The 17,230-nt window shown below is 28.2% G+C and overlaps 1 protein-coding gene across 1 annotated transcript in view; it reads right to left on the bottom strand.

The window, feature by feature from the left end:
• LOC148227006 (sodium-independent sulfate anion transporter-like) overlaps positions 1 to 16,521 on the bottom strand; it is a 35,578-nt gene extending 19,057 nt beyond the window's left edge. The window contains exon 1 of the mRNA XM_088202745.1: positions 16,381 to 16,521. The gene's annotated coding sequence lies outside the window, so the exon portion shown is untranslated. The remainder of the gene's footprint in view (positions 1 to 16,380) is intronic.
• Positions 16,522 to 17,230: the final 709 nt, after the last annotated feature.

Genomic DNA, 17,230 nt, shown 5'->3' with positions numbered 1-17,230 from the left:
AATATATGATCTGTAATTATTAATCGTTTTTAAGTTAAATGGCTAGATTTATTTTAACCGGATATTGGTATTTTTACAGATAATAATATGCATTATTAGACACAAGTTGAAATTGATCAGTAAAATCTAAGATAAAATATTTTTGTAAAAAAACAAATAGTTATAATAGTATGTACATAGTAATCGCTATTATTAGTTATTACCCCTAATCAGAGCTTTACTGACCGCTTGTCAAAAAGTTACTAACCATAAAAAAATTACTAACCATATAACCTAAAAAAAAATTCTTTACTTATATTTAAATGAAAAGGCTAGTTGATTGTTATAAGCGGTCAGTATATATTTTCTACAGTTTGGTAAATATTTTCATGAAATTATCTGATTTTTGGGATTATAAATAACTTAGAAACAAAACTCTTTGTAATGAAGTGATTAGTAATATTAACAATTAATAGCCAGATGCTAGTTATAAATGTAAATGAACAGTAACTTATAAAAGTAAATGATAGACGGTCAGTATATGATCAAATTTATAATACTTTTAGAATAATTATAGTGAGTAATTAAATTTAACGGTCTGTAGTTTTAATAAATAGTCAGAAATTATTAATGCAACTTTTATAATAAGTAATAATGGCCAGATAATAAAAGTATGTATTTAAATTAAATGGTTAGATTTATTTTTACTAAATATTGCTATATAACCCGATAAAAATTTGAATTATAATACATAAAATAAAATACAATAAATCTCTAAAATGGAAATTTCAATATAAACTATGTTATAAAATAAAACTGTTCTTTGTATTTTCACTACGACGGATTTATAGCAGCAATCGGAGCTTTACTGACTGTTTTTCAAAATGTTTCTGACCATATAATAATAATATTTAAAAGTTACTAGCCATATATTTCTAAAACAATTTTTTTTTTTATTTATATTTTAATGAAATGGTCAGTTGATTGTTATAAGCGGTCAGTATATATTCTATACAGTTGCTTATATTTTAATTAAAATATCTGGTTTTATTAAATGATCAGTAAATATTTAGGAACTTGTTTTTCTAATAACAAAATGATGGTTAGTTTTATTTTGAACGAAATTGGAATTTAATATGATCAAGATGCATTATTGGACATAAATTAAAATATTTATCTAATTATATTGTAGTATATTATAAAATAACACAATTAATGATAGCTGCAATCAGTGTTACAGACCATTCTTAATAATTAACTGTTCATATAATAATAATAATACTGACCGTTTTATTTCAGTCACTAACCATAAATTATTTGTTGCCTTACTTTTTAAATAATAATATTAGTAATATTTTAAATATATGGACAGTTAATAATTATAAATAAGTCTTAAATTGTATTAGTAACATATATTGTGACAAATGTATCAATATATTTGATATATTTACGGAACCATTTTATAATGCATTATGTTAGCTAGCAACGCATATTATCGGTTTTAATTAAAATATAACTAAGCATAATTAAAAATAAGACCTTCCAATATATTTACTAACCACTTAACAACTGGCCGTTTATTTGAGTTACTGAACAAACTTATTTACCCAATAAATACAGATGTTAACAATTTCTTATATTTAATAGACGACATCTCATTAATGGGCTAGGATGTTATATGAAATATGCTATTTTTTTAAATTTCTATTGTTACTTAGAGATCTGTATTATTGATTAAAATATAATTATTACTATGAAAAATCATCATATTTGTCTCGTCTCGTAATATAGACGTTACTGATTTACAGACTTGTAGGTGTTGATTGTTTGGCCCTGTTGTAAAATATTGGGCTAACGCCTGTTATGTTAAAGCGATAAAGTAAAAAAAATATTGCCATTTAACCTGAATATGAATTTATTATCAATTAACATTTAAATAAGGCTATTTTTTATTATTGTCTTATCAATTAAAATTTAAAACCAGATGTGTGTTATTTGATTTTGCTTTAATTAAACATATATCTCGACTATGTTCACAACAACGAATATCGTAGATGAACGAATCTCAACATCACAAAACGAAAAAGTTTCGTTCTCGTCTCCCGCTTTTAACTGATAAGCGTCGCTAAACGATTCTCGACTCCCGCATACAAAGTGTTAAGTTTACAACAATTACACTATATAAGTTAATAGTTTTTAAATAACATTCATCTATATATTTCATTGATGGATAATTTTGGATTTAGTTAATTTTGCAAAAATCATATCGAGCGTCCATAGCGCCCTTTACTATATTCCTTTGAAAAAAGTGTAAACAACAACTCCTGTAAGTAGCTGTGGCATGGGGAAAAAGCATTGATCTGACCTTGAATTTAGCTCAACTTTTTTTCAACGTCATCTGGCGAAAAGGGTATAAACCGGTTATAGAGGACGGGAATTTCTCCCTTGAAACTTGGTCAAGGGTAACCCGTACGAGCGGTGCATTCGTAATTGATTAAACCTTGAAAATCTTATTATTTTCTTCTTCATCAACGTTTATTAGCTAAGCATATAAAATTTAATTTTGCGTAAATAATTTATTTACACAAATCACGTGTGAGCATAAAAATATATTGTCTATTATGCAAAAAATTTAGTTGCATTGTAATACAAATTTATGTATTATACTTATTAGCATAAATTAAATTAATAAAATTTAATTATATTTTATTATACTTTTCAAAGAAGGTGAGTTACATTTGCGGTGTTACTAAAATCGTAAAATACTCATTGTTGTTTACAATATTCTTATTGCATTATGATTGCATATTTGCATATATAAATAAAATATATTATTTCAAGTCAATTGCATGTGAGGAAAACTGTAAATTTCCATATTTTTAATTCAACCAAATCTAATCAGCAGAACAGATGAAATACTTCACGCAAGACAGATTTCCTGTTACTGAAAAAATCAAACATAATTCGATACAAAATTAGATTTGTTAACAATGAGTTTTTGCAACAAAGAGTTGACTCTAAAAAAATATGCAGCTATCCTACATATATTATCAATTCATTTTAAAGTTAAGCAAATAAAGAAACTATTTTATTTTTCAGAAATTACTCACGCTAATATATCACAGTTTCTAATATAAATTTATAACTCGCACGTGACTGTATTCACAATGTGTTTGTAATGTATCATTATTCAACATAATAATATGTGATATCACGAAGTATGATGCTAATAAAAAAACCTCATTAATCTTACACATTGCTAACTTATAATTGAGCTAATAACCATATACAATAAATAATCAAAATACATAGAAGACCTCACCATTTTTTTCATGAAAGAAACAGTTGTCATTTCCTCTCACTGAGTAGTTATTTAAAGAAAGTAGTATACGGAAGAAAGATATAAGGAAAAGTGTATTTAAAATATTACTTATACAATACAAAATATATAATATTAAAGCAGTACTTTTGAACCACAGGTTTGATACTTTATTTAATTTACCCCTATGTTGTGTACATATTTCCTAACTTAAATCCAATCTCTCAATCTTTAAGGAGTGACTATTAAGGAAAAAACGCTTATTCACTTTCAGTGAATTTTAAAATGTTCTACTTTTGATTATAATATGTATATGTTTAATATTAATAATTGTAAAATTAAATATTTTTTAATATACAAATAATATGTGTTTGTTTAAAAGGCAATCTATAGAGATATTTATTACTAATTTTATATCAATATTTTGTTATTAATATTAATATACAATAAAAAATATCATAATCAAAATACTATTAAGATATCATTATTAATAAATTTAAAAAGTAAAGGCAGAAGAATAAAAATGTCACATAACAAAAATAAAATTTGTAAATACAATACAATATAAAAATAAAATATTTCATTTATTTATGAATTATGTATGAATTAATGAAAAAAAACTTTTATATCTATGATTTCTACACAGGAACGTCATTTTGAGAAGGGCAGGTGGGTGCATTACCCCTCCCTTGAGTTTGGCTAGAAAAATGCATGTCATTTAATGAAATATTATAAATTTTAAAGAAATCGAAATATTAAAAAAAACAACAACAAAAAAAAACTTTTGCCCCCCCCCCCTTCAAATTTAAAATGTCTCGAATCTATCCCGAAAATATTTTTAAAAATGTGGCATTTCAGTGAAATCATATCGGAATACATTTTCACCGGTATATATATATTTTTACTAGTGAGAAGTAATTATATGTTTCAACTTTCTCATATATAATAATATAAACGTTTAAATGAGATGTTACAGTGAATGTGTATTTTTCGGTGAAGATATATTTTCACTAGCGAAATCCAAATATATTTTCATAAGTAGATATATATGTATTATATATATATTTCAACTAGCAAAAATATCATTTAATTCATAGGCACTATGAAATTATATGCTAAAATGTATATGAAACTCAATTTGACAGTTGCGAGACGTACTTCTGCTGTTCAAATTCAAACCTAATTTACATGAATTAAACAAACATATTATAACTTTCATCAGGGCAAGTCCAAAAACGAAAGAGAAACGAAAGTCCATAAGCGAAAGAAATACAGACAAATGTCGCATCTCGCATATTGCTCCATGGTCGTCTGCACTTTAATATTACACTGTTTTAAAAATATGATTGCTATCTTTACCGATATTACTACGCACTTCTAATATAAGTGTATTAATAAAAGTGAATTCAAACCGAATTTTGGTCGATAGGAGAGCGCAAAAACAATTATCACTTCTCAGAAGTCAAAAATTCACGTCAAAAGCAATAAAATCGTGTCAGCGCCGTCGTAGTGGGAACGCTCGGTAACGAGCGTTCCCACTACGGCGGCGCCGACACGATTTTATTGCTTTTGACGTGAATTTTTGACTTCTGAGAAGTGATAATTGTTTTTTGCGCTCTCCTATTGGTCAAAATTTGGTTTAGATATGCTTCATTTATTTTGTCTCGTTTATTTTTAGTCATAATGTTGCTTTAAATGTTAAATTTTGCACGATTTTAATGCTTTTGACGTGAATTCTAAACAGGGACGCGTTTTGGGGAATGCCCCCTTGAATTGGGCCATAAAATGCATGTCATTAAAAAAATGAAATCGAAATATTAAGAATACGACAATTGCCCTCCCCCCCCTGGATAAAACCATAAGACGTCCCTTTTTCTAAAACAAAGTTATGGATTTTTAATTGTCACCATTTTGCAACAAGATGCCGGATAGTTAAAATCATAATATCTCACATTTGCATAATATTTTTTAATAAATTATAATATAGTTTATATTTAAATCATTTTTTCTAAGATGAATAAAAAATATATTCAATTTTTTTAATGAAGGCTAATTGTAAAAGATGGTAAAAATATTAAAATAGAAAAAAATTAATTTATATTTAAAATTTATTTTATTTTTATTAAAAAACTATTTAGTAAAGATTTTTTTAGCGTTTTTATAAGAGATAATGTAGCTGAAAATAAATTTATTGTATAATTAATTGATTTGTCTGTACTAAAGAAAAAAATATAATATAATACATTCATTATATATATGGCAGAACAATAGCTTTAGTTTTTGCGGGTAGATACTACAGAACCATTCTTTAAATATTAATGGCAGATTTTAGCCGTCCCATGAATTACCATCAGAAAATATGATGAGTAGGTACTACCTGACCCGTCGGTTAAGTGGTATGTATAATAGTATAAAAAAGAAAGCACTTTTTCGTTTTAATTTAATTTTAATTCAAATTCTAATTAATATATTTTTTTAATACTATTCATCTATTTGTTTTGAAACAAGATGGTGGATCAAATTGGGAATGGAATTTAGTTGATATATTTATATACATTAATTAATATTTAATATAATTTAAAAAATATTAATATTTCTTATAGTAAATATTTTTATTAATAAAATTATCTGCTATTTTTATATATTTTATCAAAAGTATTAATACAAAAAAATGTAAAATCACCTTTGCTATTTTACTAGAAGTTATTACTATTTTTTTAAGTAAGACATTGTTTTTATGAGCTGTTATGGTACTTCAATATTAATAGAACAAAAAAACTTGGATACATTATTTATGTATTATATAAACTAATAAATAAAATATTAGCATCTTAAGCAAAATTTTAATATAAAATTTGTATTTCCATGAAATGCAAATCGCATATTATGAAATCGATAATTTGCGTGAGGTCAATGCAATAAATATGACAGATCTAAACCTGATTTGATAACAAAAATAACAATAATACCATCTAAGAACACTAGAAATAGCCATTAAAACTAAACAATGTCGTCACGCGATGTATCCGTCCTTCAGTATTTTTTTCGGCTGAAAAACTTCGGTCATTGCGTTTGAAACAATAGAAATCAGCAACCTTTCACTCTATGAAAGCGAGAACACAATGGCGTTATTAAACTTTTTGTTCTTCGATCAGCATCAAAGGTCACGTGCAAAACCCGCCATTGTTTTCAGAATTCTTCATCGGTGAGGTCACCACGGGAAGTTGATATGATTTCGATGCACAATTGAAGGTTGGGTGATTTATTACAAAGAGAAAAAACTGCATTGACCTCACACATTGTCGTGGATTTGAGTTACGATCGAGAAGAATTGATATAATCATTAAATTTTCACAAGGAATATATAATAGACGGACGATGACATTTTTATTAAAATTTATGATTCGTTCACGGCCAGATAGAATTTTTACATTGTGATCATCACAATGCTGTCATTTTTCTGCAAACCATGAATTGTATTGCTCATATGTAATTATCCAACAATAACATTCCTGATATATCAAAACATTTTGACGGATTTAAAAAATGAATAAAGAGCGCAGCTCACTAGTGAAACAATTTTGTATAATATTTCTTCCACTTCAACCATCTAATATAAATATTTTATAGTTGTAGGGAATTTAATTGTTTTAAGCCCATCATTTCAAAAGAGATGAAATTTCCGATTGATTCCCTCTCCCTATCTACTGCACCTATGCGTCAAGATCAAGCTTGCACAGCTTCTGTGTCATAAAAAATATGCATCTAATAGATTTATCTGCGTTCGCATCATAGAATTTTAAGCACAAAAGAGAGCATTACAATTTCTATTCATGCTTTTTTGTTGTCATGAATGAGTCACACCGTGCTAATGCATCTTATGCAGGTTTGTGCTTGTTATATATTGTAGATAGGGTGCTTCTGACGTACCTGGGATAGATAATAAATTGTAAGTGGAAAAAACCTGACCGAATCGAAAGCATTGATAGACTTTCACACGTTTTGCACGTTTCGTAAACGGCGCCATTCGGCATCACAATACGTTTGATTTCGATTCAGTCGTAAACGTCGACGTCAAACCGCGAAATATGCATAATAGAATGAACCACGTTTTGAGTTCTACCAGTTGCATTTTTTTCCTCAAATTTCTACCAGCTATTAGCCTTGAATATAAATTGTTATAATAAAAACGTTGCGCGAAAAAGGCGACTTTTTGTGAGTGAGAAATATGATACACTATGTAAATTCTTATTTTTTAGTCTCCGATGCACCCTTTTTTAAAACCAGATGTCTCAAGGCTACTACGCAATTAAGATACTATTTTTTAGTTTAGTTTATAGTTAAATCAAGTAATCGGGTAAAATTCACGTTTAAAATATTTTTAGTCGAACGAATTAAATAATTGGTTATTAATGTTTATCAGTTTTTAAAAACGGTTTTATATTTCAAATCATTTAAGTATTCACTTTAGAAATTTAATACTAATTTTATATTAATAATATGTTAATAATAATAATTAACAATAAAAATATCATAATATAGATCATTATTAATAAATTTAAAAAGTAAAGGGGGAAGAAGAAAAATGTCACACAACAAAATATAAAGCTTTAAAAATATTTTACAATATCATAATAAAATATTTAGACATTTGTTCATGGGCGTCATTTAGGGGGATATGTGGGGTGGGGGGGGGGGGGGTAATTTGCCCAGAAAAATGCATGTAATTTAATGAAATATTATGAATTTAAATGAAATCGAAATATTAAAAAAAACAATCACTGACTGGCCAACTTTTGCCCCCCCCCCTCAAATCTATTATGTATCAAATCTATCCCGAAAATATTTTTAAAAATGTGTCATTTCAGTGAAATCATATCGGAATACATTTTCACCGGTAAATATATATTTTTACCAGTGAGAATATAATTTATCTGGCAGATGCTAGTAATTATATGATTTAAATTTTTCCATTTATAATAATATAGGCGTTTAAATGCAATAAGTATTTATATAATTATTGCAATTCATGCCTTTTATTTTATTTTAATAGCAATATATTAGTTGACTCCAGTCTGATCCACTGTAACCTGAAGGCCGATCCACTGTGACCCTCTTCTAGTTTACAGTGGATAGATTACCTTTTTTTTAAAATAAATATAAAATAAGCTATAAAATGGCAGTTCGAAATCATATATATAAAAAATTCTATTTGTAAGTTTGTTAATGTTTGATTTTTTTACGAAGTTACGATTTTTTATTTTTGTGAATAACCGCTATTTTGAAACAAGATTGCGGTTTAGGTTGACCAACGAAATTAACCGATATACTATAAACATTTATATAGGTTGACCAACGAAACTAACCGATATACGATATACATTTTCAGAACAAGTTTTATATCGATATGCTTAAAACTACAGTAACCTCAAATTTTCTTATATCCCACATAAATGTGAAAAAATTTAAGGTTTCTAACACTAAGGGGCGTGACTTCGCAGCCAGAAAGACAGTAATAATTTAATATATATTATTACATATTTTGCCACAAACTATGGTGCGCGAGTATCGTTATTCTCCAAGCGGTGGTGGAGAAGCTGGCGGAGGGATGATGTCTAGTTGATGGTCCTCAGATGTCTTATAGTCGTGGCAGCGAGGTTCGTTCCTCTCTGCTGCAACGATCGTATATGGTAGAGTCCCTCTCTGGTTCTGACCGTATGGTCCTCGTCTTACTTCTCGGGACGTATTTGACCTCTGACCTTAGTATCAAGGGTTGCAAAGCTCGCTGACGAATCATAACCATGCAGCGACCATCCAGCAAATTGTTGCATGTTTATTCGTCCAACGCAATATGTCCACGCCTCTAGAAAGTGACATCATACCGAGGTCGAATGGCGCAACGGGAATATTGCAGCTTTACGGTGCTTTTAATCATCCAGTGATACATTGTATTCCATGTCCATTTCGCAACAAAGAAATATTATTTCAATGCGTCGGAGAGTCATAAAGTGTTATTTATGTGAAATCCTTTTTTCCTGGACATAACGAGGGCTTTTGTGTCATCCCTTCGTTTACACTCTATTGTCAAGTTAATCCTTATTGTGTCGTGGTTAGGGTAATTGTTGCGCGAGTTTCAAGAATAAGATCCCCCACAAAACACATTTTATCTCTTTACTTTTTTTCAAAGATATTTTTACCGAACTGTATAATTTAAATCGTATTGCCATGAAACATTTTCTAAAAATATTCCGTGTAAATATTGGCTAACCTAAGCTCGTTAAACAGGGATGTCATTGAGGGGGAGAGGGGGGGGACAGGTGGGAGCATTTGAAGATTATTATTATTTTTTTAAATATATCATTTCAATGAAATCATATCGGAATACATTTTCACCGGTGGATAAAAAATTTTGACAGTGAAAATATATTTTGTTAAAAAAATTCACGTCAAAAGCAACGTCGCAGTAAGAACGCTCGGAAATCTTGCGTTCATACTACGACTCTTATAATAAATAAATAAAAATAACAGAAGAAGAACGTTTATAATAAATATTTAAAATATTTTTTCACACTATTTATACTGAGTATAATTGTTTTTTAAATATAATAACTGCTGTAGTCTTAATCGTATTGCCAAATAACTTTTAAATGTTCGTTTTCTTATTAATTAAAAAAAATATATTTTTATCAAAGAGACCGTAGAGAAAAAATAAAGGAATAAAAATATTTTATATTAAAATTTAAAATAAAAAAACTTTTGTTTTTGCACAGAAATCTTGCGGCATTTGGCAATCGATTTTTTTTGTATTAAGGAATTTTTGTTCGGATGTACCAATTCAGAGGTATTGGATTCCAGTGGTATGAGTCATGTTGTGCATTATTGTTATTGTATGTCAGTCATTGCCAAACAATGCATTAACGAAGTTGTCGAAAATTAATATTTTTTCTGATTCAAAATATGTATTTTGAGGTATAGGACAAGTGGAAGAGTGAACAATGACCTTTACTTTGTCATTAGTGGATTTATTATATTAAATATTATTTTTATTATTATTAGCTGCATTGCTGGTTTTATAAAATGGTCATTATTTTTCTTAAGTGCTTATTTAGTTGACAATGAACTTTTTCTACCAAGGAACTTAATAAGCTACTAATAATAGTATCGAAGTTTTTCACCATGAATAGACTTACGCCAGAACAACGCTTGCAAATTGAGCAAATTTATTTCGAAAATCATGGTTCAGTTCGGGAAACATACTGTGCACTACGTCCATTTTACGGTCATCTGAGCAAATAATTCGAATAACCATGGATCGTTTTCGCACCACGCATACTCTAATTGATAATACGCACCCGCAGAGACGTTGTACAGTGCGCACCGAAGAAGCTGTTTCTGTGTGGAGCGTATTGAGTAGGACCCGAATGAGCCGATTCGCTATCGTGCAAAGCAATTGGAGCGATTTTGCGGAAATATCTTAGTTTACGAGCTTACAAGATCCAGTACTTTCGGTAAATGGACTGAAAACGAGATTGCTCTTGATCCTCATTTTCACCACAAAGTTTTGTTCATCGATGAGGCTTACTTTTGGTTGAATAGCTAAGTCAACAAGCAAAATTGCTGCATTTGGAGTGAATAGAATTCACAAGCCATTATTGAGACGCCGTTAGATCCACAAAAAGTCACTGTTTAGAATGCTTTATGGGGGGGAGGGGGGTGGAATCATGGGTCCATATTTCTTCAAAAATAATGCCGGATAGCACGTTACAGTCAATGGAGAGTGCTATAGATTCATGGTGAATGACTTTTCATTCCCTAATTGAATGGCATTAATGTGGAAGAGCTTTGGTTTCAACAAAACGGCGCAACATGTCACAATCAATTAATTGAAATAAACATTTGATGAGCGTATAATTTCGTGTATTGGATATGTGAATTGGCCTCCAGGACCGTGTGATTTAACATATTTGGATAATTTTCTGTGGAGATATGTAAAGTCGCTAGTCTACGCCGAGACGGTGGACGACTTGGAAGCCAACATTCGCCGCGTTATTCCCGATATACGGTCCTAGCTGTTTGAAAATTGACCAGCCGTGGTGCCCATATGTTCGAAATCATATATAAACATTAATGGCATAAAATTATCTTTCCAATAAAGCCAATACCATGGCCATTACCATGATTTTTAAAAATAAGTCAGAACTGATTATAGCACACACATTTCCACTAAGCAAAAATAGAGGAATTCTACACACAAATCGCAACTACCAGGTGAGGTAGCAAATTCAAAAAAAATTCTTGAATTGGTAGGAATAGAAGCTCTTCGTTCCAATATCGAATAGAAACCAAAAAATGCAATTATTAGTAGGTACTGAAGTGTTTCTGTCAAATTCGCGACCTCCCGACACACAAAACGGCAAATTCGATTTGGACTATGAATGGACTGATCGCCCCTCCGGTGATTGTGATCCGATGAATGGAAATGTACGCGACAATGGAAAACTGTGCGATCATTTAGTGTTCGATTTATCCCGATCAGATTATCTGAAATGGCGTGATCTGATTGCGTGTTAGTTGTCAGCGTTACATCACAAATGCAATGTCACTGTAACTGCAAGCTTCATTTTCTAAGAACCATGCTAATCAAAAGTACAATGTAGAATTTATTAAAATCCATGTCTATAATTAGTTTAATATATGACTTTATATAACATTCGAATCAATATTTACAGACTGAAAGCGGACTAGAACGATTCTAATCCACTGTTAAAACTTGATTTATTATCTTGAGTAATTATAACAGCAAAGCATCGCGGAACTACGTGATGCAGGAGACTGTAACATTTTTTGAATGTCAAGAGCTGTAAAGGAGGCGATACAAATGCTGCAACTATATATTACAACGAACTGTCTGGACAATCCGCTGAGTGTGAGTCTAAGATTGCCGCAATTTCTAGTTGAAAGTTAAATAAAAGTAATTGATATATGTATTTGTGACTTGCGGAATAAGTTTAGTCATCACGCACGTGACGAACGGAAATCGGGGTTACTTCAAATGGAACTTAACAGAAGACAGTCGATGTCTATATAAATAAAACGGAATGTAATGTAATTAGTAGATAGCAAGTATTAGATGGAATGTAATTAGTAGGTACCCAAATTACAAAAGTTCAGTGACAGCGTTGTCAAATCTCCAGCTGCTTAAATTATAACCGTTACACAGAAGGTGATTCTTATAAAATAGGTAACACACAGTTTTTTTAATGATATTGTATATGTTTAGCGTAATAAAAAATTTGAATTTTCTACACTACGCGACCAATTATATAATATATAAAAAAAATATTTTATGGGAATAAAACTATAAGTTTATTAGCTAAGATTTTTACATTTTGTGAATAGTTCTAACTTGATATTTTTTATTTTAAATATATAACTAAAAGCAAAAGTTACTGATTTATATGTGTAGTAATATTATATATGTATGTATGTACATATTTATATATTATTATTTTGTTTAATGGCCAGTTTTTGTTTAGGAATGCATCATTAGTATTTTTTTTATTAATAGTCAGTTTAGCTCAAAGGTTATATCGAAAATTCCAAAACTTTTTTTTTTACATTTCATTTATACTTAAATTCATAATATAATTTGTAAGAATATGTGTGATTATATAATCGATTTTTACATAGAAAATATAACATATTACAAATCAGAACATTTATTTAAAAAAAACGTATCACTTGGCTATATAAATATTAATGCATTACTAATTAAAAACAAAACATTTGCTCATAAAATTAAACTATCACGAAATTTTAGTATTATAACAAAAAAATAAAATTGCTTGTATTTTGTTTTTGAAGCGATTTTATCTGATATCCCAAAGACATAACTCAATGTCATCTTAGCTTAGTCTTCGGTCATGTAAAAACCCAAAATTAAAAATGGTCAATTAGGAATAAAATTAATTTACAACGTCACATATGAATCTAATTATTCGACGTAAACATTCACATGCTTAGAAAAAATTTACTAAAAAATGACTGTTTAATTAATTTAGCGATAAAAAGCAAAAAAATATTGACCCAATAAATACAGAGAATTTTATCATTAATTAAAACAATCAGAAAATTTTAAATTTTCAGAAAATGTTTTTTGAAAAAATATTGAAAAAAAAATTATCATTTGCTCATTAAATAAAATTAGGGTCAAAATCATGAACGGTTTATTAATTTAAGTTTTTACGGAAATATATTTTAATATAATAACAAAAAAAATATTGGTCGTTTTTTATTTTTGAAGCGCTTTTTATTTGAAGTAAACACTCTCGTCATAACTCAAGGTCAGTTTAATTTAATCTTCGGTCGTGTAACAACCAAAAATTTCAGTGATGAAAATGAAAATGTATTAAATTATCAATAAAAAGCACAAAAATATTCAACCAATAAATACAAGGAATTTGATCATGCAATAAAACAATCAGAACAATTTGTAAAACAACCATATTTTGAAAAAATATTGACTAAAAACAAAATAAAATATTAACCAAAGTCAAAATCATTAACGCTTTAATAATTTAAGTTTTTACGCAAATATATTTTGATATAATAACAAAAAAAACAGTTTTGTTTAGTCTTCGGTCGTCTAACAACCAAAAATTTCATTATAAATTATTAATTTATGAAATTCTGTAAATGAAGTAACTACTCGACGTAAATATATGCTTCGTAAGAGTTCTATCTTATGAAAGTTACTGTTTGTTTAATTAAATTAGCGATAGAAAGCATAAAAATATTGACGCAATAAATAAAAGAAACTTATTTATGAAATAAATCAGAAAAATTCGATTTTTTAGACAAATATGTTTTTAAAAAAAATTGACTAAAAGCAAAATAAAATAATAAAATATTGACTTAAGTAAAATCATGAACGGTTTAATAATTGAAATTTTTATGCATATATATTTTGATACAATAACAACATAAAATATTGATTGTTTCTTATTTTTGAAGCAGTTTTTATTTGATATTCTAAAAGAAACATTTTCGACATAACTCAAGATCAGTGTAATTTAGTCTTCGGTCGTGTAACAACCAAAATTTTAAAATTATTACTGGATAATGTGTTTAATTTACGACATCGCATATACTATAAAGCAACTATTCGACGTAAACTTATGCTTAGTAAAAATTCAAAGTTAAATGAAAACTACCGACTGTTTAATTAAATTACCGACTAAAAGCAAAAAAATATGCACCATAAACTAACTAACGTTAAACCTATGAGGTGCAAAGATTTTTTGCAAAGTTTTGTAGCAGGTCCAAGCCATTTTTAGTGAATTTATTGAAAAATCATGCTTATGATAAAAAATAAAGGAAGCAAGGGTTACATCAAAGGGTTAAAATCATGAACGAGTTTTTACACCAATATGTTTTTGTATATTAAACAAAAAAGTAGTGTAATATATTGTTTTAAAGCGGTTTTTATTTGATATCACAAAAGGTACACTCTCGATATAACTAAAAGCTTAGTTTAGTTTTCGGTCGTGTAACAATCCCACATTAAAAATTATTTAATTGATAATGAATTTAATTTACGATATCGCATATTATATCAATCGAAATGTCGTATATAAATTTAAAAAAACATGGAAAAAACGCTTTTTAGCATTTTTTAACAGTTTTTATGTAGCTTCCATTAGAAATATATAAAATTTCATTGAATAAAATCTTAGGGGAAAAAAATAAGGAGGTTAAAAACATTTGAAAATCAAAATAGGATATAATAATAATTACAGAAAAATGTTTTTTTTTACATTTTTTTAGCCACTTATATAAGTTTTTGAGAATACGAAACTGCCATTGTCATGAAACTTATTCAAAAATAAAAGTATTTTTAAAATGCGGCTATTTAAAACAAAAAACATCACAAGCACATTTAAAAAATTTAGAGAAAAAATAAATATATAAAAATTTTAATATTTTTTTTTTAATTTTTGTGATATATGACAAAATTTAAAGACACGATACTGCCATAGTTTTAATCAAAACGATATGAAACTTGTTTTAAAAATAAATCGGCTGAATTTTTTAATCAACCTAAATTTGTTTAAAAATTGTGGCTATTTAAAACAATAAAAAAATATTTCTTTGTTAGAAAAACTTTTTGGAGGTTTAAAACAATTAAAAATAGAAATTTAAATGAAATAGAAACATAATTTTTGAAAAAAAATATATAAAAATAAAATTGTAACTTTTTAAAAATTACAGAGAAAAAAATAAAGAGGTCGAAAAAGTTCTGTAATAGGTATTTACATTTAAGTAAAAATTACATTAACAGAAATCTACCTTATTTTGCCACCTTTTCCGGACGGAATTTTTATAATACTTCAGAGAGGAGAAAAAGTTAAAAAGAACTAATATTACAAATTACAATCTGTAATGATCTGTAATAATACAATTCATCCGTGAGATTAATTTAATAATTCACTGGAAATATAATTAAAGCTATTTATTAATCCAAATTATATTTTTTTTACTCTTATATTTATGTTAACAACCAATAATTTATGTAAATAAAGACGGGACTGGTTTAAGAGTGTTGTTTATAATTTGCCTCGACTAAATAAAGGTGAACTTGATGCATTCATAAAACATACGAGTGTTGCCATTATCGCTCGGATTTTTATGTTTATTATCATCCCTTGCTGCTTATATATTCATAAGACAAGAAATATAATTAAAATTTCGAACTGTATTTACTATTGTATTAGATGTTTTCTTTTGTTTTAATGTTTGTTTTGTTGGTTTGCATAATTATTTTTATAAAATCACCAACTATTTTTTTTACAGTACAGTACAATACAATTTTATAGTCATATAAAAATCATTGAATATACATATGTACATGCTATACTATTGCTAAATTATATATTGAAAAAGTAGTATTGTCAAACGATGAACTTTGTATTCAATATTTTAATTTATTTAAAAGTCTAATATTAATTACAAAAAAAAAATTTGGCTATTGGCAAATTAAATAAACCATCATTTCAAAAACTGATTGATAAAAAAGTACTTACAGTTTGCTGCCAAAAATGAAAATCAACAAAACAGGCTTTTATAATCGTTGCCGATTTGTTTACATACGCAGGGAGCGCTTGACGCGTCCCGCCCGATTCACGGTTAACGTTTAACTGAAATATGTGTTGTGATTTGAAGAAATCGCTGTCATCTCGACCGGCGGCGGTTTCAGTAACACAAGCGGTTCTAAAACTGCGGGGCGCGCGTTTAACCAATTTTATACACGAATCCAATACCTGCAATGAATCGTCGCAATCGAATGATAATTCGCAATGTTGTCATCATTTTTTGCTCGACAATAGAACGTGTGACAATAATGAGGTGTAATTGAAATATTTCTGTGATTACACCGATGATTGTATCGGCACATATCCGTCCTTTAAAAAAAATCATTTTTAATACACAACATAGCAATTTTGTGTTGGAGGCCTTCGTGCATTGGAATTCCTATGATTAGTCACCCATTTATTATTGCGAGTGAGATTTATCACGTCGGTAGCGATAAGAAGTATATTAGGAAGTCGTTATAATTACTTATAATAATATATTTACACTAGTTATGTATTAGATATTGAATTCTTAGAAAGGTTTTTAAGGTCGATTTTTTGACATTGAATTATCGTGTTGTTTTCTTCTTGACAGAACAAGCACATATTTTTGTACTTATCTAATAGTACGGTTGAAAAAACCTCAAACTTAATGGTAATAGATTGAACAGCTACAAAATCCAACTATAGGTTAAAATACACTCTTAAAAAATCATGCATAGGTAACTGTAGCGTCCAGAAGAGAATTGATTAATGAATTAACTTAAAAAGATTAAAATAATTTTGTATTTGAACCAATTAA

The sequence above is a fragment of the Plectrocnemia conspersa genome, unplaced genomic scaffold (assembly GCF_051122295.1).
Source record: "Plectrocnemia conspersa isolate PC_06_02 unplaced genomic scaffold, ASM5112229v1 ptg000013l, whole genome shotgun sequence".
NCBI lineage: Eukaryota > Metazoa > Arthropoda > Insecta > Trichoptera > Polycentropodidae > Plectrocnemia > Plectrocnemia conspersa.
Note: the sequence above shows the minus strand (reverse complement) of the source record. Positions and strands in the feature narration are given on the sequence as shown.